This window comes from Zeugodacus cucurbitae, chromosome 3, assembly GCF_028554725.1.
Source record: "Zeugodacus cucurbitae isolate PBARC_wt_2022May chromosome 3, idZeuCucr1.2, whole genome shotgun sequence".
In the NCBI taxonomy this organism is placed as follows: domain Eukaryota; kingdom Metazoa; phylum Arthropoda; class Insecta; order Diptera; family Tephritidae; genus Zeugodacus; species Zeugodacus cucurbitae.
Window position 1 is genome coordinate 28,821,868 of NC_071668.1, and position 26,528 is coordinate 28,848,395.

The 26,528-nt window shown below is 40.1% G+C and overlaps 2 protein-coding genes across 8 annotated transcripts in view; one reads left to right on the plus strand and one right to left on the minus strand.

Annotated features, from left to right (window-relative positions):
• The window catches only part of LOC105212879 (dynein axonemal heavy chain 7), a 370,911-nt gene extending 363,696 nt beyond the window's left edge, over positions 1-7,215 (minus strand). Inside the window, exon 1 of the mRNA XM_054226791.1 lies at positions 6,862-7,215. The gene's annotated coding sequence lies outside the window, so the exon portion shown is untranslated. The remainder of the gene's footprint in view (positions 1-6,861) is intronic.
• Positions 7,216-23,875: 16,660 nt separating this feature from the next.
• The window catches only part of Mecom_1 (Krueppel-like factor luna), a 38,073-nt gene continuing 35,420 nt past the window's right edge, over positions 23,876-26,528 (plus strand). The window contains exon 1 of one of the 7 annotated variants that reach the window (XM_054227207.1): positions 23,876-24,053. The gene's annotated coding sequence lies outside the window, so the exon portion shown is untranslated. Of the gene's footprint in view, positions 24,054-24,404; positions 25,183-25,203; positions 25,418-26,528 lie in introns of those variants that run through there. The other 6 variants (XM_011185234.3, XM_029040656.2, XM_054227205.1 and 3 more) reach the window with 6 other exon arrangements.

The following is a 26,528-nucleotide window of genomic DNA, read 5'->3' on the forward strand; positions in this document are numbered from 1 at the left end:
TATTTATGAATGTGTGTGTATGAATTTACTTGCGAATTGGGCAATAGGTTAGTTTATATGAAGCAACCTGCCACTGAACGAAGGACACTAATGCGACTTTACGGCCAGCTTACATACACATACCCACACGCATCAGTGCTTTTGCTGACACTCGCGGAGCATTTGTGTAATGTGACATAAGTGCAGGGTGAACTGCTCATTTGCGAGCTAAAGTTGGAGCTAGAGCCGGTGTCGGGCAAGAGGCTGAATTTGGAGTTGTGGCTGTGGCATTACGTGAGCATGCCCATTCGTCTCTGTACGCGTACGGCGGCGCGTCTATCTATCTGTTTCCGCCCACGCAAGTGTTATTTTGAATTTTAGCATGCCCTTACCCGCCTCCGCAACCGCTGTCGCAACCGATTGCAGTCACAGGCGCAATATTAGCGGATTCCAAGCCAACGAATAGCATGCAAGCGCGCTGTGACAGACAAACTGCAAGGCGAACCGATGGGTGTACGGACAGCAGACGGATAGACAATCCGACGGGTCGGGCGGACGGACGGACGTGCGATTTTGCCGCAACTCGGTCAGTATGCACATGCGCATGCGCGTCACTCGCATTTGTGGCAGCGTTGACTTTGCTTTTTGAGCTGCATAAATCATCGCCAAACAAGATCGGCGCACTATGCGCACATATTGTATCAGTGGAAAAAATCTAAACAACAACAACACACCGAAATCGCTCTCATAGCACGAGTGCGGTAGTCATAGATGGTAGGTAGGTTGGTAGGCAGGCCAGTCTGGGCCAGCCATTCAGCCAACCAGCCAACCAGCCAACCAGCCAGCCAGCCACAAGCCAAAACTCCAAAATCTCAGCATGATTTATAAGATCGAATATTGCACAACGGCGTAAAGTGGCACGAAGTACCATCAGACACCACCACCAGCGGCAGTGTCGTCGTCGTTCGTCGCCGCCTAATGCTACACATTGTAAGTCTACCGCTATTAGCGTATGCGGTGTAGTGGGCTGCCCGCGCAAAGACGCTTAGGCGCAGTTATGTGCCATTTGAAGATCGACGCTACAAGCAGAAAATCAGCAGCACCACCATCAGTTCGTAGTACAACACCGAAGACTTGTGCTGCGAACGCGAAATCAGCAAGACTGTCGGCAAGCAGTGAACCGCAGATATCAAGCAGGCAGCGTGCTGCCGACAGTCGACGTTAGGTTACAGACGCAGGCGCAGTCCCGTACACAAGTATGCACCGGGGCCACAAAGCTTACTGTTGGGTGCCTGGCTGCTTGGGTGCCAAAGTGGAAGACCAGTCGCCTCACGGTAGTCACTATCGGGCGTTTGCAGTTCAACGTTCAAGTGGCAGTGTACGCCCTAGAAAAACGAATTGAATCGATTGTTTCGGGCTTTTATTGTTGCTGGCAGCTTCCATTGTTGCCACTGTGTTTGCGTATGATTTGTGTTGTTGTTATTGCCATGCTCTTCTATTACATATTATTAGTTTCGTGTTTATTGTTTTTGTTATTATTGTAAGAGTGATATTATTGCATGAAGAAATATAGCCTTCTGCTCACATTTATGCCAAAAATCGTACGATCGCAGTTGATGCGGTGGCCGTTGGTGATGATGGTGACGGCCGCATTGCCATCAGCCACACAACCAGCCAACCAACCAACCAGGCATCCCGGCCGCCGTTAGCAATGCCGTTGGCCTCCAACTGCACTGCCCACCAATTCATTGATCTACTGTGCCGTAGCTCAGTTCCTCAGTATCACACTCCGGTCGATGATACAATCGCGATTTTGACTTTGAAATGCTTTATGTTGCAATTGGCTCGAGTCGAGTTCTGCAGCGTAGATGCCACCAGCGCGCAATTGCGGCAGCCAGCGTAGCAGAAGTACCAAAAGGTCTGCATACCGTAGGTCATAATATCAAAGTAAGTGGAATAGGTCGGTAAAAATTGTGGATAAGCATCTAATACGCATATTCCTATACGGTGCGGATAGCTACTATAAATGTATCTATCTCTTCCTCCTTCAATGTCCAACATTCGCCAGACTTCGGCGAACCCAGTAAAGTGACTGGAATCGACATTAGCCGACTTAAGATCTTCATAATAGAGTCTAAGCGCTTTGTCGATTCATATGGGTCTTAGCGATCAGGAGTATCCGGGTATCACAAATGACAGTCAAATCTGTCTAAGTGAGACTGAGGTTGGGAAAATCTACCCCTTAACCTAACCTAACTAAGAAGCCTAGAGCACCTTAGAACTTGAATTAGAAAGGGGGGAAGTATTTTTTGCCATAATTTTGGCCATAAAACGATTTGCAACGGTAATAAAAATGCTTCGCGTAAGTACTAGAAAATATAGTTCAGAAGCCTGTGGGAAACTTTGGGACCGACTTTCAAAACACAGTTTTGAGAAAAACAAGGGTAAAGTCCGGCCTACTACTTTCAAAAGTTCTGACCTGTCGTTAAATAATGCGTGTAACTTTAAAAATAATGGTCCGATTGACTTCAAAATTTAGAGTGTTAAAAAATTAAATGAAAATAATTGTTTGGAATATTCTAACCAGATGTAACCTCCTAATTCAATATCAAACTTTGATAGCAACATTCGGTCCAGCCAGACCACAGTCATAACGTTCACTCCGCACAATTAAATTTAGCATTTCGAGTAAGTGGGAGTGATAATTCAGCGAGATAACACACTGTGCGCTCGTAAACCAACTGTTAATCGACGCAACTTTGCGCAATCAACTTGTGTTACAACTGCTCACACCCCCTCCGCTCGACAAGCAGCCGTTGGTCCTTCCCAACTTCCATTCATTCATCAACTGTGATATCGATTGGTATGTCTGTCCAACTGGTTGTAAGTACAAATTTATGGTGAACAATCGATGAATCGGCGGCGCTGTGCCGCTTGGGCTGTGCGCCCGAACTTGCCACTGTAACTGTAATTGCAGCTGTAATGCACATTGTTACCGTTGCTTATGCCGTAGCGATTGCTATAAAAACTGTAAAACATCTTGCTGAGGTGCATTATTGTGCGGCCGACATCTTTCAATCGCTTAATTAAATGTTCGATATCTAGCCCGCGCCAACGTCGCCAATAACAACGAAGCTTGTAATTTTGTATGCGCCTTGATCGTTGCTTGAACCCATTTTCAATCTATTGTTTTTTGTTTTTTGTTTTTTTGTTTTGTGTTTCAAATGCGAGCGCTTTTGTTCTGGGTTCAGAACCGTCTGTCCGGTAGCATGACTTCTTCCACTTCTTCAGCTTGATTTCGACTGATAAATAACCGCAAAATGTATTTGCTATTTTTTCCACTGCTGCTGCTGTTTATTGTTTATGACTGCCGTTGAAGTCTGGTTGGTTATTTTTTTCGCTTTGCCTACTTCGACTCAAGGTTACGCTTTATCACTCGTTCACTCGCGCCCTCCTGGCCGCACACTCCTCTCCCCTCTCCACTCATTCATTCACTCGCCGAGCCGCGTTCATTATTAATAAACTTCTGTTTGGCAGTGGCAATTATAAAATTTGCAATTTCCGTAGTTGAACTTTTGGGTCAGCTAGCCGATTTAAATCAAGACGTAATTGAGTTCGACTGCTTGTAAAAACAAAAACAAATCGATAAAACTCAGACACACACATGCGCATGCGCAGCACACTGCCACTCTCACACAATACCGCAGTCATGCCGAAAAGTGCTGAGCAAAAACTTATCTTTGTATAGTTAGTGCATAAACAAAAACAACAAGAGAGCGCAAAAAGAGGAAAGGCAAAAACTTCAAAGTTATTGACAAATTTTTGCCAACGAAGCGTATAGGCAACGCGAGTCGAGCGAGCTGCGCACCACCGCATGGATACATAACTGTCCTATTGTCATATCGCTCGAATCGGTGGCTGTCGAAACTGTGCTCGCCACGAGCACGAGTGCTACGGCTGATTGAATGGCTAACGGAATTGGCTGATTGACTGAGTAGCGGCCGAGTGCCTGAAAGCCGAAGCGCATGATTGACTTAGTGGCGGCAATCTGTGTTGGTAATGCAGATCAAAATGTAATTAAAATGAATTTGCGGAAAATCAGGTGAAGGCCGGCACTACACAGCTTATACAACGCCCTGAAACTGAATGTTGCTGACTTGGTCCATCGTTCGCTTCGTTTGCTTATTTCCAAAGATTTCTGGTTTTTTGTGGTTTTTTGTTAGTTTAAGCACGGCTTTTTTTTTTTGTGCCACTTCCACTCTGCTTAATAGGCAGCAAAGCTTTACGCGCGAAATTACAAATCAATGCAAATCAAAGCAAGTCAAATCGAATCAAATCAAATCAAATCATCCAATTGATCACAATTTCCATACTCCATCCACAAGTGGAGCATCCAATCTCTTAATCACACGTGAATGATGCGCACAAATTGGAAGATGATGCTGCGTATAAGCTAGCGTTACGCGGCCCGTAACGAAGTTGGCAGCATGCCGGGGATGAGTCTGCATTTCTGCGTTTTTTTAATTTGCGCTTCACACAAGTGCGCCGCCGCGTTGGGATGTGAGTAAACAGTTTTAGCGCAGTTTAATCGCTTTGAACTTCACACACGGCGAGGCTGGCGCTTTTAGGCAATTTATGATTATGCAAATTAATAACAGTTAATTTATTGAAAATCGAAATTTGTTAGAGACGGTAGGCCAGTTAAGTCGTTCCCCTTCAACTCTGCGTCAACTGAAATCGGCTACACGTAAGTTAAAAAAAGCACTTAAACGCGATGAAGAATACAATACTGAAAATTATATAAAGCACCTGTGTCCAAATTCTAGCAAGAAAAACTCCCTTTGGAAAGCCCAAAAGTATTTTAAGCCTCCAGTAGATTCCAAGATGCCTATAAGACAGTCGAATGGTAATTGGGCGCGCAGTAATGAGGAAAAGGCAAATTGCTTTGCAAATCACCTAGAAAAGGTATTTCAACCCAATGGCCCAAAAAACAACTTTAAGTTGCCAACTTTGCCCAATATTGCAAACGAGTCAAGCGTGTCTATTAGGACGTCTACTTATGAAATTATCAAGATCCTAAAAGAGCTAAATCCGAAAAAGTCTTCAGGACACGATAATATTACTCCAAAAATGTTAATTGAGTTGCCAAATATTGCTATATCAGTGCTCTCTTTGCTCTTTAATGCAATTCTTGGTTTCGGGTACTATCCAATTTCGTGGAAAAAGTCGCAGATCATCATGATAAATAAACCTGGAAAAGACTTAACACAACCATGTTCCTACAGACCCATAAGTCTCTTACCATGTCTTTCCAAAATATTCGAAAAAGTTTTACTATCAAAAATGTCTCCTTTCCTCCACGAAAATAATATAATACCAACCCATCAATTCGGGTTTCGTGCTAAACATGGCACAGTAGAGCAAGTGAATAGAATTACAAACGAAATCAGGAAAGCATTCGAGAGTACTGTTCAGCTATTTTTCTCGATGTAGCTCAGGCGTTCGATAAGGTCTGGCATGAAGGCCTTTTATGGAAAATCAAAAACGTTTAACCTTACGAATTGCATAAAACATTGGAGTCATATTTAAGAAATAGGAAATTTACAGTTAAAGTAGCAGATTTTATATCAGAAGAACGAGCAATAAGGGCCGGTGTACCTCAGGGCAGTGTATTAGGCACCACTCTGTACATAATATATACAACAAACATTCCAATAGCTAATAACGTATTGACATCCACTTTTGCGGATGACACAGCCATAGTAAGCCGAAACGAATGCCCCATTAGAGCATCAAGAGTATTAGAGGAGCACTTAACTTGTGTCGAAGAATGGCTAGCCAACTGGCGTATAAAAATTAATGAGCAAAAATGCAAGCATGTTACATTTTCTCTAAGACCAGAAACATGTCGGACAGTTAAAATAAACAATGTATTAGTACCCCAAGCGAATGAAGTAACTTATCTTGGGATTCACCTGGATCGAAGGCTTACGTGGCGGAAACATATAGCGAGTAAAGTAACTTGCATGAAGTTAAGAGCAGCAAATTTAAATTGGCTTCTAAACAAAAATTCTAAACTTAGCCTAGACAACAAAGTCCTGTTATACAATGCAATCATAATACCGATTTGGATGTATGGTATTCAACTGTGGGGTACGACCTGTGCAACCAACATTGATATAATTCAGAGATTCCAATCTAAAATGCTTAGAACAATAACGGGTTCACCATGGTACATGCGTAATGAAAATATCCATAAGGACCTTGATATTCCTATGGTAAAGAAGGAAATAGAGGACAGCAGAAAGAAATATACAGTAGAATTCATTTATAACGACGTCGCTTATAACGACTAACCGTTTTTAGCGTCGATATTATTTACTCAAGTTCGGTTTAATAGTTACATACTGAGAAAATGTAACCGTTTAGTGCGACTCCGGTTTGAACGACAAACCGTTTATAGCGACATTTTTTACGATAATTCGTCCGTTTAAAACGACGTGCTTCAATTCAAATCTCCTTATTGGCGCGCGTAAATCACAGTTAGTGTTTGTCACCTGTTATGACAAGTTCATAAAGCGCCATAAAATGAGTTCTGTGAAGAGAAAGCGTTTTACAATTGAAGAAAGGAGTGCAATATTACACAGATTAGAAGCTGGTGAATCAAACCGCGACCCTCGCAAAGGAATTTGGCGTATCTCATTCTACAATATCCACAATAAAGATGAATAATTACAAGATCGAGCCGCTATTTAATGTCAATGTTTTGAAATGCAAACGTGTAAGAACTTTTACTCATGAGCAGTTGGATAAGGCATTGTTACAGTGGTTTAAGCTTCAGCGCGACCGGGGAATACGACGTACCGCTGAGCATTTGTGCGAAGCAGAGAACGGCATTTGCTGAATGAAAAACATTCGTACGCGCTCAACAGCCGAATAATCACACTGTTCGGATCAGCCGATCAAACTTGCCTGAGCTCACATTTTCGTTGTTGATTTTAAATTCACTCGTGTGTGTGCGATTTTTTGTTTCACTCCGAGTTTGTTCGGCTCGTGTTCAATATAATGATTTCGGGCGCTTGCTCATTCGGTTCAACAATCATTGTTTTGAACAAGAATAACACTCAACTCGCAAAAATCAACTCGTATGATTTTACTCATGCGCGCAGCAAGCGGCACTTTTTCTGCACAGATGAAATGTGAGAAGAAGAACAAGACAAGCTACAACAACAAACTGCATAGAAATTGTTACGGTACATGCAGTCGTAACGCTCACATCGTGCCGTCTTGTCGCCAATCGTTTACTCATAATCGATCAACTCAAATTGAACAGAATGATGCTTTCGTCAACATATGTTCATTTTATTGAACGCTGACTTTTGTTCTGTGAGTTGAATTGAGTGAGAAATTTTGAACCGAGGACTCAAAATCTTCGGAATGATGTGTACGGCAAAATGAGTTGATTTTTACTCATCACTCTGTTTTTTTCAATGAGTTGAAGTGAATGAAGAATTTCGCGTATGAGTAAATCAAGAAAATAGTGATTTTTGCAGTTCTCTGGTGCGAAGGCTATTGATAAGCATCAGTTACCCATAACAAACGAGGACTTTGAACAATACGAGCGTGTCGATGATGCTGTCGCAGATAATAATAGTAATAAATCGCAGATAATAATAGTGCATAAATCAATGATTTTTCACCATGTTCGAGTTGGTTTTTTATTTGTAGCTCATACAAATATTGCTGTCCCAAAATTCCCTTTGGGGGGTAAAAAGGTGATGAAATAAGGAACATTTTAAGATATTTTCAAAAAAATCGAAAATATATTTTTTTTTCATTTTTTGCTATGAAATATTAATTTGAAAAATTTTTACGATATATCCAAGAAGTGCGATGGACGGGACAAGGACGGAAGAAGGTGGGTCCTTGTGACATCTACTACAGCGGCCATATAAAGGAGCGCAAATTTGGTGTTGGATTTGTGGTGGGAGAGAGACTCCGTCGCCGAGTCCTGGCATTCACCCCGGTGGATGAACGTCTAGCCACAATCCGCATAAAAGCGAGGTTCTTCAACATATCGCTGATTTGCGCCCACGCCCCAACGGAAGAGAAGGACGATGTGACCAAAGACGCTTTTTATGAGCGCCTAGAACGCACCTATGAGCGCTGCCCCCGCCACGATGTCAAAATCGTGCTTGGCGATTTTAACGCCAGGGTGGGTAAAGAAGGTGTCTTTGGCACAACAGTCGGAAAATTCAGCCTCCATGACGAAACATCGCCAAACGGCCTGAGGCTGATCGACTTCGCTGGGGCCCGAAATATGGTTGTCTGTAGTACCAGATTCCAGCATAAAAAAATTCATCAAGCAACGTGGCTGTCCCCTGATCGAAACACGCGCAACCAAATCGATCACGTTGTGATAGACGGAAGACATGTCTCCAGTGTTTTAGACGTGCGTACGCTCCGAGGACCAAACATTGACTCGGACCATTATCTAGTAGCAGCAAAGATACGCACTCGCCTCTGTGCAGCAAAGAACGCCCGTCAACAAACACAAGGAAGGTTCGCCGTCGAAAAGCTGCAATCACAACCGACAGCCGAACGATTTTCTACTCGACTTGCACTCCTGCTCTCTGAGAGCACTCATCAGCATCTCGATATAAGGGAGCTGTGGAACGGCATCTCAAACTCATTGCATACCGCTGCAGCCGAAACAATTGGTCTACGGCAACGCCAAAAAACCAGTTGGTACGATGAGAATTGTCGTTCCGCAGTGGAGAGAAAACAGACTGCCTACCTCGCAACGTTGCGATCGACCACAACACGTTCGGGGTGGGATAGATATCGAGAACTGAAGAGGGAAGCGAGACGCATTTGCAGACGTAAAAAGAAAGAGGCCGAAATGCGTGAGTATGAAAAGCTTGAAAAGCTGGCCGACATGGGTAATGCTCGAAAATTTTATGAAAAGATGAGGCGATTAACAGAAGGTTTCAAGACCGGAGCATTATCATGTAGGGACCGAGAAGGTAATCTGGTAGCGGATGTCCAGAGCACACTGGGATTATGGAGGGAACACTTCTCCGACCTGCTCAATGGCAGTGAAAGTACAACACCAGGAGATGGCGAACCCGATTCCCCAATCGATGACGATGGAATAGATGTTCCATTACCCGACCATGAAGAAATTCGAATAGCAATTACCCGCTTGAAGAACAACAAAGCGGCGGGGGCCGATGGATTACCGGCCGAGCTATTCAAATACGGCGGCGAAGAACTGATAAGGTGCATGCATCAGCTTCTTTGTAGAATATGGTCGGAAGAAAGCATGCCTGACGATTGGAATCTTAGTGTGCTCTGCCCAATCCATAAGAAGGGAGACCCCACAATCTGCGCCAACTACCGTGGTATAAGTCTCCTCAATATCGCATATAAGGTTTTGTCGAGCGTATTGTGTGAAAGACTAAAGCCCACCGTCAACGAACTGATTGGACCTTATCAGTGTGGCTTTAGACCTGGAAAATCCACAATGGACCAGATATTCACCATGCGCCAAATCTTGGAAAAGACCCGAGAGAGAAGAATCGATACTCACCATCTTTTTATCGATTTTAAAGCTGCCTTCGATAGCACGAAAAGGAGCTGCCTTTATGCCGCGATGTCTGAATTTGGTATCCCTGCAAAACTAATACGGCTATGTAAGCTGACGTTGAGCAACACCAAAAGCTCCGTCAGGATCGGGAAGGACCTCTCCGAGCCGTTCGATACCAAACGAGGCTTCAGACAGGGTGACTCACTATCGTGCGACTTCTTCAATCTATTGCTGGAAAAAATAATACGAGCTGCAGAACTAAATAGAGAGGGTACAATCTTCTACAAGAGTGTACAGCTCCTGGCGTATGCCGATGATATTGATATCATCGGAAGCAACAACCGCGCCGTTTGTTCTGCGTTTTCCAGACTAGATAAAGAAGCGAAGCGTATGGGTCTGGTGGTGAATGAGGACAAGACGAAATATCTCCTGTCATCAAACAAACAGTCGGCGCACTCGCGTCTTGGCTCCCACGTCACTGTTGACAGTCATAACTTTGAAGTTGTAGATAATTTCGTTTATCTGGGAACCAGCATTAACAACACCAACAATGTCAGCCTTGAAATCCAACGCAGAATCACTCTTGCCAACAGGTGCTACTTTGGACTGAGTAGGCAATTGAAAAGTAAAGTCCTCTCTCGACGAACCAAAATCAAACTCTATAAGTCGCTCATTATTCCCGTCCTGATGTATGGCGCTGAAGCGTGGACGATGACAACATCCGATGAGACGACTCTTGGGGTTTTCGAGAGAAAGGTTTTGCGCAAGATTTTTGGTCCTCTAAACATTGGCAACGGCGAATACCGCAGGCGATGGAACGATGAGCTGTACGATTTATACGACGACATTGACATAGTTCAGCGAATAAAAAGACAGCGGCTACGCTGGCTAGGTCATGTTGTACGGATGGAAGAAAACACTCCAGCTCTGAAAGTATTCGATGCAGTACCCGCTGGAGGAAGCCGCGGAAGAGGACGACCTCCACTCCGGTGGAAAGACCAAGTGCAAAGTGACCTGGCTTCACTTGGTGTTTCCAATTGGCGCCAAAAAGCAAAAAGGAGGAATGAGTGGCGCGCTCTGGTGGATTCGGCTATAATCGCTTAAAGCGGTTCCTACGCCAAATATATATATATATACAGTTTTAAAGTTTGAGTAATTCTGTACAAAAAAGTCACATGGTGTTTAAAAATCTGTTCATTATAGTTAGTTCATTAGTTTTAAAGTTATGGCGGTCCGAAATTTTTTTTACAAAAAACTTTGGCCCCTTACAGTATGGCAACCCCGCGTTACACAGACCTAACAGCATATGTTTTATTTTAGGTTTTACATATACTATAAGATATATCATTGCCAAAGAAAATAAAGAACTTTTTTTCAAGTGGCTTTTTTTCCAGAGAATGCCTCTTATATATTGTTTTTATAAAAAAATAATCAATTACGCAATCGCATTGAAAAAAAAAAATACCAACTGAACACTATTTATCATTTATTTGTTTTATATTATCTACTTATTTATAAGATTAAGCTATTATAACCATTATTTGCCACTTGATTGATGATCTCAGTCTAAAATATTTATAAACTACGCAATGCTGTCATTCAACACGGCTCCGGCCACTTCCGCCACAATTTAAATGAACAACTACAAAAATTGTCAACAAAATCAATTTGCGTTCATTAAATATGGATTGCGAGCGTTTGAGCAATTATTTACAAGCATATGGTATGGTACATAGGTATGTGTATAGTAATTTATATCATATAGGTGCATATGTATAAGTAGTAGTTTGCATATTTTAGGGTGGGTCGATTATTGTTGTAAATGTTTTTTTTTTTTATTTTAAGGCTTTTCAACGGGTTCCTAAACAGAATTAATGGAGAAAAACCCTATACTATTAATATATTTTTAATTAAACCAGTGCCGCCCGCCGTTCAATTGCTTAGTTGTTAGATTCTGGTTATTTTTTGTACTTGAAAAGAAGATATATATTAGATATTAATTGTTAATGACAAACATGATCAATTGCAAATGTAAACGTGAATGTAAGCGCAAATCTTTCTCCACCTCATTCTATAAATATTTTTTCTATTACCGATCTGAGATCAAACCCTACTGTGCTCGGCTAAACCGAAATAATTTAATTTAAAACGAACGTATTGCTTAGATACGATTCAATATTTGATTACCTCACGAGTTCCTCAGTCAATACTTTAGTATTCGGGGCCCAAAGGCCAATGTTTTTGTTGTTATTGGAGCTGTCCGATTAAGAGGACTGTCAGTATTGGATAATTTCACTGTTTTGCGAAACGACAAAGCTTAAGATACCACCGATTCCACTTTACTGGCCGCTCGATTTACGAACATCCTTACTTTCAAAAAAAGATTCAAACCCGAAACAAATTTTCACATTGGTCACTTCTCTGCTTTCTGCATGTGAAAGCAAGAACAAAGTTATTCAGGTGAATTCGTGAAAGAGAGTATACGGATACCTTATTAAAAATTCTATCGCCACTTGCCGAGTGCTACCAAGTTTTGTTATGTAACCATTTAACACTGGTAAAATGACTCGAAGGACCAATTATTATTAAAGAGAACAATACAAATATTTTTTTAATATTTTCAACTAGATATGTAATACAATTGATTAAATAACTGTAAATTAAGCAATTTTTTTTGTGCAGATTTAAGTTTTTTACCAAAGAAAATTGTGCAACTATTGGACATGATTAAGAGGACATTTTAGAGCAGGGTTGCACCACAAGTGCTGCCTGTTTGTTTGAATTACTGGATAGTGCGTTCTATTGACTTCTCTATAACGGTTAGCTAATCGCTGACAGCTTAAGAAATTTAAGAGTGTTCAAGAAGGTGTCCATCAAACTAGATGAGCATATGTAATAGAGAAATGAGACGGATCACTACCGTACTGACAGGCTACTTTATGGAAAATATTTGAAAATATTGATTTTAACATTGTCCTTGCAAAAGTGACCCCCACCCTAATGAACTTGTGCATCCAATCAATATAAACGCAATTTTTAATTTGCTCTTATTTATCGAAGCGAAGCCATAGACATGAGCAAAGTTGATTGCCTAAGTGAATGTAAAACAAGAGACAAATAGGCTTGATTAAAGCATTTGCATACATACATATACTCATGCGTAAATATGTATATAAAATGTGTATAAACGTTAAAATGCGAACAGGTTTTCAAGTGCGTCGACGTCTGCCACTTCATGCCTTCCATAACCATATTGAGACGCTACATAACTTTATAGTTCTATACGCAATATTTAAATATTTCTCTATTGATTTATGGAGCACACCTTGAAATGAAAGTAGTGCAAAGGAAGTATTAAATCGAGTACCGAAGTGATTAAGGAAAATGCGATTTGACGGGAATTACGCATCCTAAAATTGTTTTACCTACGTACAGTTGTACATATTTGAACGCATCAGTCGTCTATAAATGTCATTATCTTCACGCCGACACGCCACGCATGCGCTAATCCACGCTTGACAGTCTAACGAACTTTAGAAGACAAAGAAATTGAAATGAAAGAGTTAGAAAAAAAACCACGGCCAATTGACAATCTCTGACAAATCTCCGTACGCACTAAGCTCACAATCGAGGCGTGTTCGCATTATGTTTGTCATTTATGATTTTCAACAAGCTGAACATCCGTGCCATTCAATAGCAGCAGCGCTCGCGCATTGTATGCCAATGGTATTCTAATTGAATATTTGTGCGAAGGCGACTCGAGCTCACATGTCAATACGTAAGCATGCGCACATGGCTAGTCAAGTTACGCAGCTCAATTGTTTCCCTGTACATATAAGGAGAAGAGTCCGCACTTGGTGTTTGTTGCTGCTAGTGGCTTGCTGATGGCTGACAGTTGATGTTATTAGATGCTGTTAGCTGGTGGTGGTTGTTAGCTGTTGGCTGTTGGCCGCAAGCTGATGGTTTTTGGCTGTCGTTTTGACATCTAAGCGACTGATCGCTTGATCGGCTGATGGCTTATTAGATACGGCCCCCAAAAAAGAGTGACGAGTCATCCGTCGATCGGATTACGCCACCTACGTTCTTGTCCCCACATCAGTCGTTGCGTGAACAACTCGTATGCATATGAACGCACATTGGTGTGCGCATGAGTGTATTACTTTAGCAATAAGAAGCAACAAAAGCCCCAAATAATCCGTTACATTGACACCTTGAAGTTTTGAATTTATTTGGTTTGCTTCAAATGTAGTGAAACAAGCAGTTTGCCAACAATGGTGTAGCTAAATTTAAAAAACTCAGTCTTGTGCTTGAATATATAAATATACACACTAGGGCTCTTAAAATTATTCGATTAATCTGAAAACCGATTATTCGAATATCCGGTTTGTAACCGCTCGTACGAATATTAACCGGTTAGCACTATTCGGTTAGTCGCAATGTTCCGACTATTCGAATAGTCGTTCTACTGCGGTTATTCGAATAGTTATACTGTCACTATTCGAATAAATGAAAATTGTTTGCAGTCTAAAAGCCTTTGATTTTCCAGATATATGTCCGTATTTTCCAGATATATACAATGTGCGGTATAAATCGGTTGAGAAGTGTTCGGGCAGAAGGACAAGAGCAAAACCGACCACTGACCGACCCAAAAAAACCGGTTCTTCACAGATAACCGACTACCCACTCGTCGAAGTTTTGCCCCAAAATGCCCCAAAGCCCCACCCACCGACCGCCCACACTGCCACGAGTGTGTCCCAAAAAAAAAAACGGTTTCAAAAAGTAACCGGTTACTGCAGTACTAGGCATATGCCGCAATAAACCGAAAGAATTCGGCAGTAAGTGGGTAGGGGTATAGAATAGCGAACTCAAGAAACATACCACACAGTGTTGTATCAGTCATATTTTAATTTTGCATGTGAAACAACAATAGTGTTGGTATGACAGTCATAAAAAATAGCGAGTTTTTCGTTAGTTTTAATGTTTCACTTTTTTCAATAAAAATAAGAAAATTAATGAACTTGCACTATTCGAATAGTCGACAACGAACGGTTAACCGAATAGTCGAAAATGAGCGGTTAATCGAATAGTCGATGACTGACGACTATCCGAATAGTGCAAACCGAATATTATTATTCGAATAATGCCCTATTCGGTTAATTCGGTTAGTCGATTAGTCGAATACCAAGAGCTCTAATACACACATTGTTCATATACAAATGTTGTGTCCCCCAAACTGACATTTCTATAATTATACAGGGTGAGATACATACATGCCACCAGAACAAAACAGAATGTAAAACAGATTTAAATAAACATTGGAGAAAGGTTCATGTTTAAAGAAGTTGTCTTTAGATTTCAAAAACCATACTGCATTGGATCCCACTAACTTCTCAAAATCAGCCAGAAATTAGGCGATTAGTACAGCTATCAAATAACTACATTTTATATAATACGAGTAGCAATTCTATAGCTATAGAAAATGCGCAAACCACTCAACAGTAAACACCAAACTTAGTTCCACCGTTACTTGGAGAGATTCTCTAACCTTAACTGGTTCATCTGCATGCTTTGGGTACTTCATATTGCCTTCACGGTAGTGTCATATACTGTCAAACTTTTTACACATGTTTTTTGACAACCTGAGGACTTTGCTATTGCAGATTGGTGAAACGGAACCATTCCCACACCTACAAACACTGTTTAGTGAAAAACCTCACAGTGCTATAATTTTCTATAGGTGATCACAAGGAGGTGCAAATTTGTTTGGAAAAGTGAGTTTGGGACCACCCCCTAATAAGTTTTGTATACATTTTTCGTAAACTACAAAGGTTATATAAACATAACCCACTGAAGCCATTTTCGTTTACTCTTCGTACTTATGCAGTATTAAAATTGGTTATATAGAACAATAACCACGCCCCCTCCTCATACAAATAATATTTTAAAAACTAAAAAAAAGTGCGTGAAACGCCAGAAGCACTAAATTCTTTAACAAAGGGTACGAAAGGGTGCACTTAAATTGAACTAAAATTAGAAAATATGCGAATTGATTTCTCATGAACCGCTCCATTAATTTCACCTATATTTGGTATGTATCCTTTCCTAAACTTCATTTCGCAACCAGGTCTACTTCCCTTATAGTCAATTTCGAATTGCATCTGATTCGTTCACTTTACATCATATAAATCAAACATTAGTAAAGATATCGGAATAAATCATTGTAGAAACACTGTCTTCTGCATCTATTAATTGCCGAAAACTTTTCAAGATACCGACACAAGCACAAGCACAAGCACAGTACCTAGGATTGGCCTTTTACCGAAATCTCAGATCAGAATTACTTAAATTTAGGATTTACAAACTTCTGGTGGATTTAATACGATATGATATCGGTTAATACATACAGTTATGTGAAAAATACCACAGGAAAATTGAATTGTGCACTGTTATTTTTCTCAAAAACATATACCATGCTAAGAGAAAAAGTAATCAAATTAGTAAAACTTCATTTTATACCATAACAAATAGCTAATTGTGCTAATTTTAAATGTTTAGTAAGTATTAACTTTTAATTAGGTAAACAATTTGAATGAAATGTTTTCGATTTATTAATATGAAATTGGGACCCCGTTCTTGTTTTTTCAAAAATTTTAGCCAATTTGTCATAGAATTGGCCAACTTTTACAGTACTGAAACGTTTATCTTCGCCCATTCCTCCTCAAGGGCTTAGATGTTATAATGCTTTGTTCAGCGAAAAAATGTTGCGGAAAGTATGTCCCATAAATTCTCTATTGAATTCAGATCTTGACTTAATGACGGACACTGAAGTTAGGGAATACTACGCGACTAAAAAAAAAAAGAAAATACTTCTCTTTGGCGCTAAGAGCAGCCCACATCATTAGATCCCTCCCATACTTATGATTAACCTAAATTTAATGTTTTCTCATCACTAAATATCAAATTTTGAAACTCTGCTTCTTAGAATTTGTATTTTTCGAAAAAGATGCGTTTTTATGGCGATCTTATGAGCAAGGTTTAGACTCTTTGGATTCATATTTAAGATTTAAGTCTCCTTTCAAAATTTGTTGAACACGTTGTCTGGGCACTTATAGATCAAATTCCGGTTTAATTTGCAACTTATCATGTCCTGAGTTGGCAACTTGCGAATATGCTTTGGTACGTTCATTTATCGAAGATTTTGGTCCAGTACGCTTATGTTTTTTATATTCCTCGACTTTCATCTTTGTTCATAATTCCAATCTTGATCTGTTCCTCAGACGAAATTCGGTTCCAAGTGGCATTTTTAGCTTAAATGAAAGTCAGTTGTTTTGATCCGCTTAAGAACCCCCCTTTAAGTGCCTTTCCCGCTTAACTTACAACATTTTGCGGCATCCTTGTTTCTTCTCTAAATTTAAACTCTAAATTTATTTAAAATTCTCCGTTTAAAAACCTCCTAAGTGCCTTTCCCGCTTAGATGCCTGTAATATTTAGGCCACAAATACAAAAGTGTTTGTAATTTTTCTCTTTTAAGTGCTTAATGATGAGGCAACGTTGAATATCGCATACGATGGAATGATGAGCTGTACGATTTATACGACGACATTGACATAGTTCACCGAATAAAGAGACAGCGGCTTCGCTGGCTAGATCATATTGTTCGAATGGATGAAAACACTCAAGCTCTGAAAGTGATCTATGCAGTACCCGCTGGAGGAAGCCGCGGAAGATTATGACCTCCACTCCATTGTAGAGACCAAGTGCAAAGTGACCAGGCTTTACTTGGTGTTTCCAGTTGGCGCCAGAAAGCAAGAAGAAGAAATGGATGGCGCGCTCTGGTGGATTCGGCTATAATCGCGTAAGCGGTTCCTACGCCAAATATAATATATTATATATATAATAAGGACAGTGGCCTACAGTTAATAAAGTCAATGTGCATCCAGAAATGTGAGGAAATCAAAGAAAATTAATTAATTTATTTATTGGTAACATATTCACCTAAGTGCCATATCGCAACATAATCGGTTGACTATAGCCTGTTCTGGAAGCTATGGCGCGGCCCTACATCCTTGTATGAGTTTTGAACATTATTTTTCGGCTTTATTATAATATATTATAAATACCTCGTTCATAATTAAATAATATGTTCTTCATCCACTCGATCTTTTTTGGCAACATAGGCACATTTTTGGGCATAGAGCCTTGAGAACTTCATTTGCAAGCAATCTGCGGACAATGATAATTTCGGCTTCCTGTCACGTGTTCCAATCTGGGGAACCCCATTTATTGCTTATTCAACCAATGTTTTAGAATCTTAAACTAAATTTGATACTTTTCTATACGCATTACGTATGCACAATGTACATACATATGTACATATGTGTGTTACCTTAGTAAAATTTTTGTGGAAACAGTCATTATTATTATTCGCGAGGACTTTAATGGAAATATTTTAGATTTTGTTAAAACAAAATTTTAAATTTTACTATCGAGCCAGAAATTTAAATGAGTTCCTGTACATTGTATGGAGGCGAACAAAAAATATGATATTAGACTTATGGATTGCATAAATCATGTAACAAAGGCATGGAAACAGACGTCAAGAGTCAAACAATAGCAAACTGCAACAAACAAAATTACAGAAAACGTATTTAAACGTATTTACATAAAACTTTATGCGAAATAAACAAATAAAACTGTGTATAAATCTATATTTTAAAGCTTTAAAAAAAATATGTTTAATGAAAAATATTTTAACTCGAAGTCTCCCTAACTCGAAGTTTTTTGTGGATTATGGTGATTCGAGTTAGAGAAGTTCCACTGTATATGGATGTTATATTCTGCAGTTAGTTAATCAGATATGCATATATATCCTCCGGAATTTTTTAGTTGAGTATGCAGAAATGTGCGCAATTTCATTGTCCATATTGTATAAAATTTTCATTCTGATGCGTAGCAAAATCAACCGTGAAATAAGAATATGCCGTTATTAAACTTGTTATGTTGCATTATTTTTTAACCACAACAACGACACATCTCAGTTGTGCCAGAATTAGGCATTAGGTTTTTTCAGCATTATATTAAATATATTACATGCCACTAGTTTAATCAATAAACTTATGGCATTTTTCTATATTTGCTACATTAGAGACTATTGAAAACTCTAAATCGCTCTCTTGAAAAATCGACTTTTTTCAGATGTGACACTATTCATGTAAATGAGTGATATGTATTTATTTACGATCATGTGCAAAGCATATAATTGCTCATTCGTCTTTATGTTCTTTATGTACCTGCTCGTATTGTTTCTTCGTCGCCTTCACGAGTTTAGTGTTCTTCTGATTCGCTGAAATGAAGATGGAGGCTTCTTTTTATTTGCTGTTGCTCTTTATTGCTACTTATTGTTGTTTTTTTTTTTGCTTCGATGTTCGTAGTGGCTTTCAGTTTCTACAGCCAATATCAAGCTGGCAATAAACAGCAGTTGTTAGTGTAGTTGTTGTTGTCTTTATGTGATTTATAATATGACGATCGTTCGTTTGCTTTCGAGACTCGAATTGACAACACGTTTCATGCTGACTGCTTGCTGCTGAGTGCTGACTGCACATTGCCTTCACTTTAACTCTCCGTCGCCAACACACGCACGCACACAAAACACACACACGACACAGCGCTGTTCAGCAAGGCACAGCCCAGCTAATATGTCGCTCTCACAAGTCGCATCGCACCGCACTTCATCCTACCTTTAAAGCCACACACACACGCACTCAACGTCTGTTTGTTTGACTTTACGCTCGCCATGCCACGCCAACTGCCAACTGCCAAGTGCCAAGTGCCGTCGGTCGCTATTGCATTGTTTATTTTCAACGTTTACTTCGTTGCTGGTCGCTGACAGTGTGTGTGTGTGTGTGTGCCTTTGCATATTTATTAAAATTTGTTGGTGTACGTAGTTGTTGTTTTGTTCGCTTCTGCTGCTCATTTTCCTTTCTTTTCATTCGTTGATTCACTTCGATGAAGCGGGCGGGTCTTCTGTAAGTACATAACATCGGTTAAAAGCACGACAACAACGACGACGACGACTCCTCCGACGCTGTTGTTTATACTTAGCTGAGCTCCAAGCATGTATGTATGTGTGTGTGCTAGCTAATACGACTCCGCTTTAGCCAATTATGTGCATCTTGGGTGCGCGCACCTTGCTCACTGTTGACTACTTAGCTCAGCGCGTCTCTGCATCTCTGTATCTCTGCGTCTCACCGCCTTCACTCGACCATCGCATATCATTGAGCCGCATCCAGCATAGAGTTTAACGAGCGCGCTTGCTACACAGCGGAACAAAATAAGTAATTTAGTTTTGAAGACTCAATCGTGTGAGGGAGCGAGAGCAAGTACTAAATCGTTGTTATGAGTAAGCGAGGAGGAGTGGGAGGTAACTTATTGGTTGCTTAACTAAAAGATGGAGTTTATTTTATGGTTCGCTTAACACTAAACATAATCTAATTCAATGCACGATGAGCCTCTACTTGATAAGGAGTTAGTTAACCAGATATAGTAGACGATGTTTTTGCTCGAAACCCCTGATCCTATGTGTACATATATATACATGTATGAATACCGCACATTTAATTTTATACAAACTGGGTTTGCGATGGTAGAAGATTAAAAACTTTTACTTGAGCTTCTTCTAGCACCACCAACTGCCACACCCTCAAATTAGCTGCAGCATTCCAATTGATCGAGTACTACTCCCATGCTATCCCGATGCGCCTGCTTGGCAGCTCGCGCTGCCATCACGTGACTTTCAATAACCACAAACAAAATTGGAGTGAGATGTGCGATAGCAGTTACAAATGGTATTGGCCATAGCCGGATTTACGAGCAGCCGTTTACTCACTGGTTTTTGCCGCAATTGTTTTGAAATGTTGGTGGAATACAGTTGATTACGAAATTTATGAACTTATTACGAACTCATTTGCATATTATGAATATTTACTCGGATAAATAGTAGTCTAGGTTCCAACAACACGACACCAGAACACATTTTATCCACTGACCACACCGACTTAGCAAAACGCAAAAATATAAGGCAAATGTTATATTTTGTTGTTGTTGGACCTTCCTTCCTTGTTCCTTTTTTGGTGATGGAAATTGAATATTCAAAAGAAACCGTCACATAGTAAACCGCATGCACGATTCATACTATTCGCAAAAGATACACCTTATTTAGGATCAAGTCCAGCGATTCTTGCGATTTTACGGAACTTGTGAACCAGGACCTAAGCTCTCCTATAACTTTTCATTTTCCCGTGCGTACCACCGTTAGGTATTTTATCAAAAGGGCAAGCTTTAGCCAATTAGCTCTAGTCCCATTTGGTCTACTTGCTACTCATTTCTTCTTAGCTCTATCTGAGTTCTCTCACTCGGTTCCATACTTTTAGTGATTGGATCATGCGCCACATATGTATATCGATCTCCTGCTGTCAAGATTCTTTTAGTAGTACCTCCAGTTCAGCTCTTTAACATTCAAAACATGGTCTCTCGAAATACATGTAAATCCTTCATCTTTAATTTTAGGTTTGCCGAACTTTTCAACGAACCACGGATCAAAGTGTTAGCTCACTAACGAATATCCCTCAAATAAGATTGTAGTTTCAGCATTTGCAATTAGATTTAAAATTCTTAGGATGGTCGTGACAAAAAATATAGAGATCCAGAAATAAAGATTTCGTTCTGTCGCATCCAAAAAGCAAAACTTATTTCGACATGAGGGAATTAATAAATTATCTTAAGCCAGAAGGAATCAATTTAATATAAATCCCTCTCTGCAGGCAAGACCGGAAGCTATCAGATAGTATTAGATAATATTATATTTTATATCTCTACAATCGACGAAAAATGTAGAGGTAACTTGTTAGAATCGGTGAATTAAAGAAAAATGTAAATCGAAGTAGAATTGAAGATATTTTATTCTGATGCAAAAGCTAGCTATGCGTGTTTATTAATGAACTATATAACACAACTACTTTAGTTCAACTCAGATTTCGCAAAAAACAAAGAAAAATATAACTTAGAAAACAAGATTTGCCTAATGGAGTATGTAACTGAACATTTCTTTTAGTAGGTGGAGGTAAAATGTACAACATTAATGGCCTTAATTAAACAGCGAAAGCCCTACAACCTATAAATGTCACCTTTTTCCCCAATAACCCATCAGCGTAGATTGACATAAATCCGCTCATGGCATTGAGCATCGCCTGACACATGCAAATGCACACAATATTAATGCACATTACAGTCCAACTTAACTAACGACCATTTTTCCAGACCGTATTCCCCCCACCGTCAAGTGCCACTCGTAAGAGTGCGCGTGTCCGCATCCGTTTGGAATGGCGGAAAAAATAGATAGTCGCTGCTTTCATTTGCATCGCCGCGACACACACGATGCCACAAACGAACGCGCGGACAAAGCGAGCACACTAGTAGGCAGAGCTGGCGGGATAGCCAGCTGCCCTGGTATGCACTACTTTTCGCCGCTTTCCAAGCTGACATACGGAGCGCTTCTGTTGTTTTTAAACTCATGAAGTGAAGGTTATTTGCGCGCGCCCGTCTGTATGTATGTATGCATGTATGCGCTCACAAATGACATGCAAGGCATGTTCAACTGTTCAACTGTCACTGTCCAGTCATTTGTGATTTGATCGATTTCGTGCAGCGGCGCTTTGGACGCTTTCCACTGAGCGCATAGGCGAGGAAAAACTGAATATTGTTTGCATACGAACACTCATAGGTACTTCAGTGTTATTGTGTACTCTACTTGGTCACACTTGCATGTGCCGCCACGTCACAAAAACTAAATTGAATTGGCGTGGCATGGTCTGTCGCTCATACAGCGTCCGCATAAGAAGACCTTCCTAACGGCATAATTCACTTGGAGTCGCCGATTTGCAAGGATTAAGCAGAGCGTGCGCGCGCATTCCACTTCAATTTCAAAATGTCAAGATGCCCACCGCATCTGAACTGAAGCACAGCGAAATAGACCAGTAGCATGTCGGAGCCCATAAAGTTGATTGCTGGCTGTACTTCAGCTACTGTCGCGCGGTCGGCACTGGCACTGGTCGGTCGGCGGCCAGCCTGTCGCCTTGTCTATCAACCGCCTCTTTAGGTGCACGATCCGCTACTTGGTTTAGCAGTCAAGCAGCAGTTAGTTGCCGCTAACAAAGAGACGACAAGGTGAAGGGTGTAACGCTTGGCGTCACGGGCGCTTCTAGACACAAAAATTTCGAAAAGGTCCATAGCGCTTTGATACTGACGAACTTTCGGTGATGCTGCGGGCCACAACAACTTGAGCACGCGCATAGTGTATATAACTAAACAGCCAGAAGTCCGCCAGCAGACTGTCGAGCTCACTTACGAACGAACAGTTTGTCGTGAGCTGGAGCTCGAGCTTATCAATCCAAGACTTGTTCTTGATTTGTTGTTTTGTTTTTGTTTTTGCTACGCGCAAAAGTCAACAGAGAGCGAGAGTGCATTTCGAAAACAAAACAAAGCAAAAACAAAGTCGGACCAGTAATCCGCTCCTGATTCAACATCACTTTTGCTGCCTAAATATTTGCGCGCGTCATCCACAGTTTGCGGACGGCAACAAATAATGCCGTTATGAGCGCTTCAAACGAAAGAGCGAGTCGAGAGCATGCAGACTCGTTGCTTGTGGAACGTATTCCACGCCAGCGCTAGTGGCCGGCTCTGACTCAATGGAGCACAACGTACATTTTTGGGCGGAAGACACTCCACCCAAACCCAGCTTCATTCAGTTTCAGCTGCGCAGTCGACTTTGTGCAAAGTCGTCGGCTGCGCTGCCACTTTCGCACGACTGCGAATTTCATTCAGTAAATACCGCTGCCGCTGCTTCACAGCTGCGCCTACATCTTCACTTTGCTATTGTTTTTGTAAGCTATACTTGGCGTTCGCTGCGTTTTGTTACAGTTGTTCGTCTGTTCGTTTGCTTCCTCTGCGCACTCATTATTGCTGTTGTTGCTGTTGTGGATATTGAGCGACTCAACTAACGTTGCCAGTGGCGATCTTGTTCGGGCATTTGTGTGGCTTTGTTTTTCCTACACCGCTTCCATTGTTGTTGCGATTCTGTGCTGCTGCACAGCCAATTTTTTTGTGATGTTGTCGTTGTTATTCGTTTTCGTCGATTTCTTCTCTAATGCTTCTTGATTGTTGTTGTCTTGTCGTCTGCACAACCTTGTCTTGCCCAATTCCACTTCAGGGTAAACTGAAGCGTTAAGATCACTTCGATTTCAGTGCACCGCCGACAAATAGTGTTGTATGGTCGTGTACGCGCGCCAACTTCGCTTTGAAAGCTTTACTGCTAATTTTCGACGACTTATAGCCTAACCGTTATTTCTACGCCAATTTGCGCTGCCAACGCCACGGCAATGTGTGTTCGTACGCGCCGCTGTCACTGCGAGGGTGTGCGTTAGCAACTAGTGTAAGTGATCGCATGCGTAATTGAGCAGAGGGTGGTAGTGTTCGGAAAAGAAGAAGTAACAGCAGCGGCAATCGGCTTTCGTATTGAGTAATGCACGGCGCTCAGCGCTACCAACTGTAGTGAATGCTACGGGCCAGTGGTATGTGCCGTTCACGTCTGTGGCCGACCGAATTAGAGTAAAGTTTGGCTGACGAACGTTCACTCGGTACTCGTACGGACGTGTTTGTGGCGTCGGTAACGACTGCGGCGGCGACGGCGACAGCGGCTCAGACAGCGACTGCGCTCGCTCGCTCGTTTGGCAATTGTTACATTTCTTCAATGTGTGGACGATTTCGTTGTTATTTCTTGCTACTCACATTGCTGCTTCTTTTGCTTCTCCACTGACGTTGGCCATAACAAACCAGTAAGTTTGTGTGCGTGTGAGTGTATGTTGTATTGGTGAATGCGCGCGTGTTTCTAATTTGGTTTTTGTTGTTATTGTTGTTGACTAGTTTTATGAATGCAGAGCAAGTTCGTCGTGCACCGCGCGCTCACCTGGTTCGACACATCTGTGCAGCAGCATCTCGCCGCGGCAAATGAAGCGTCGCCGTCGTCGTCTTAGCTGTTAGCCGTTATAGCAATGAGTTGCGATGAGTTGAAGGAAATGTACGTCGGGTATGGATTGTGCGCGCGCGTCATCCAGTCAGCAAGACGATCTCTTACTTTACGGTTGTGTTTTGTCGCAATGTCCGGTGGTGCGCAGGACCAAAATTAGACAAATTTAGTGTGTGTGTTCGAGTGAGTTGACCGTATTGAGTGGTACGCGATCTCCACAGTGAAAAGTACGAATGCATGCGCGCCCTCATCAGCAGCGCGTATGTGCGAATTGGCTGCCAAGCAGCTAACGGACTCAATTCTAACGCGCAGTCTGTGGCCTTTGGTCCACAGTCCGATGTCCGCGTGCGCGGATGCGTTTACACCTTTTGACGCACTCACATGCCTGGGATATATATATTTTTTTGATTATTAATGCTGTGATTTTGTGCATCGTGTATATATCGAAATTGAGAAATTATTTAAATATGACAATCAAAAGTGTGACCTAAATTATGCTCCAGCATGGAAAAAGCAACAACAGTTGCTACCAAAAGTATGGCATTTTAACAAGCGTTAATTATGAAATAATAAAACTGAAAGACAACTTAATTCCAAAAAAATAGCACTATTTAAATAGCAATGAAACGCCATAACAAAAGTGGTAGCTGCATAAAAATTAATGTTTCGTTTAAATGGCAGTATTGCGGAATTTTATCGCTGCAACGCCACTTAATTGACCAGAAGTGATAAGCGCTGGCAGATTGTCGTTCAATATCATTGCAGAAAATGTAACCATAAATTTTTTAAATGGTGTATAAATATTGTATAAAAATGAATGCTCAGTTTAATAACTGTATTGAGTAATTTCAGCAGAAATTTGCATTAGACACCGCGGATATGTATGCTTATGTATATATGTACATATAAATCGTGTAATTTACTTTAATTGGATGTGCTTAATTCAGTTCGAATTTAATTGAAATCAAGCATGCTGACATAAAGTAATATTTATATAAATATATATATTAAATACGACGACATCAAATAAATTATAACAGAATTATATTGCATACAAATCCTAACAAATTTAAATGAAAAAATATTAAATTTATGACTTTAATTGCATTAAAGCAAGCAAAGGTCACTTAAAACGTAATAAATTAAAATTTGGTTTAAGGATAATTTTTGAATAAATCAATTCCATTGACATATTATGTGTTAAATAAGACAAATTTAGATTTTATACAAACAATTAATATAAAAGTAGGAAAAGCACAAAAATGTATGTATTATATAATATGGAAATAAATTAAATTAACTACCTTATAAAAAAACTAATTATGCCATTAATTAAGTAAAAATAATTAAAGCGATATTGGCGAAGAAAAAAAAAATAACAATAACAATAACACAAAAAAAATAATAATAATAAAATTAAAATTTAATTAAATGAAAACAACAATAATAAAATAATAATAATACAAAAATAAATAAAATAAGAATAAAATATAAAAATATAAAAATATAAATTTTGAAATCAAACATATATAACAACAAGCTACAAACATACACATATGTAAAATAATTCACAAATTAATTAAAAAATAAATAAAAAATAATTGCAAATAAATTATAAATAATAAAAAAATACGTTATTAAAATACAAAATTTATGTGAAACGGATTAAATATTAAATTAAGAATCTTAAAATAATCAAAAGTTGTGTATGCAGGAATGATAAAAATATATGTAAGAATGCAACTAAAGGAACTTGAAACTGAAGTGCTTTAGAAAAAATTAACTATTTGCGTCACACATTCATTTCAAAATCATATGCCAAACAATACATAACAAACCCAAAAACTATAAGCCAGTCATTAAAAACCATGTGGAAAGCGA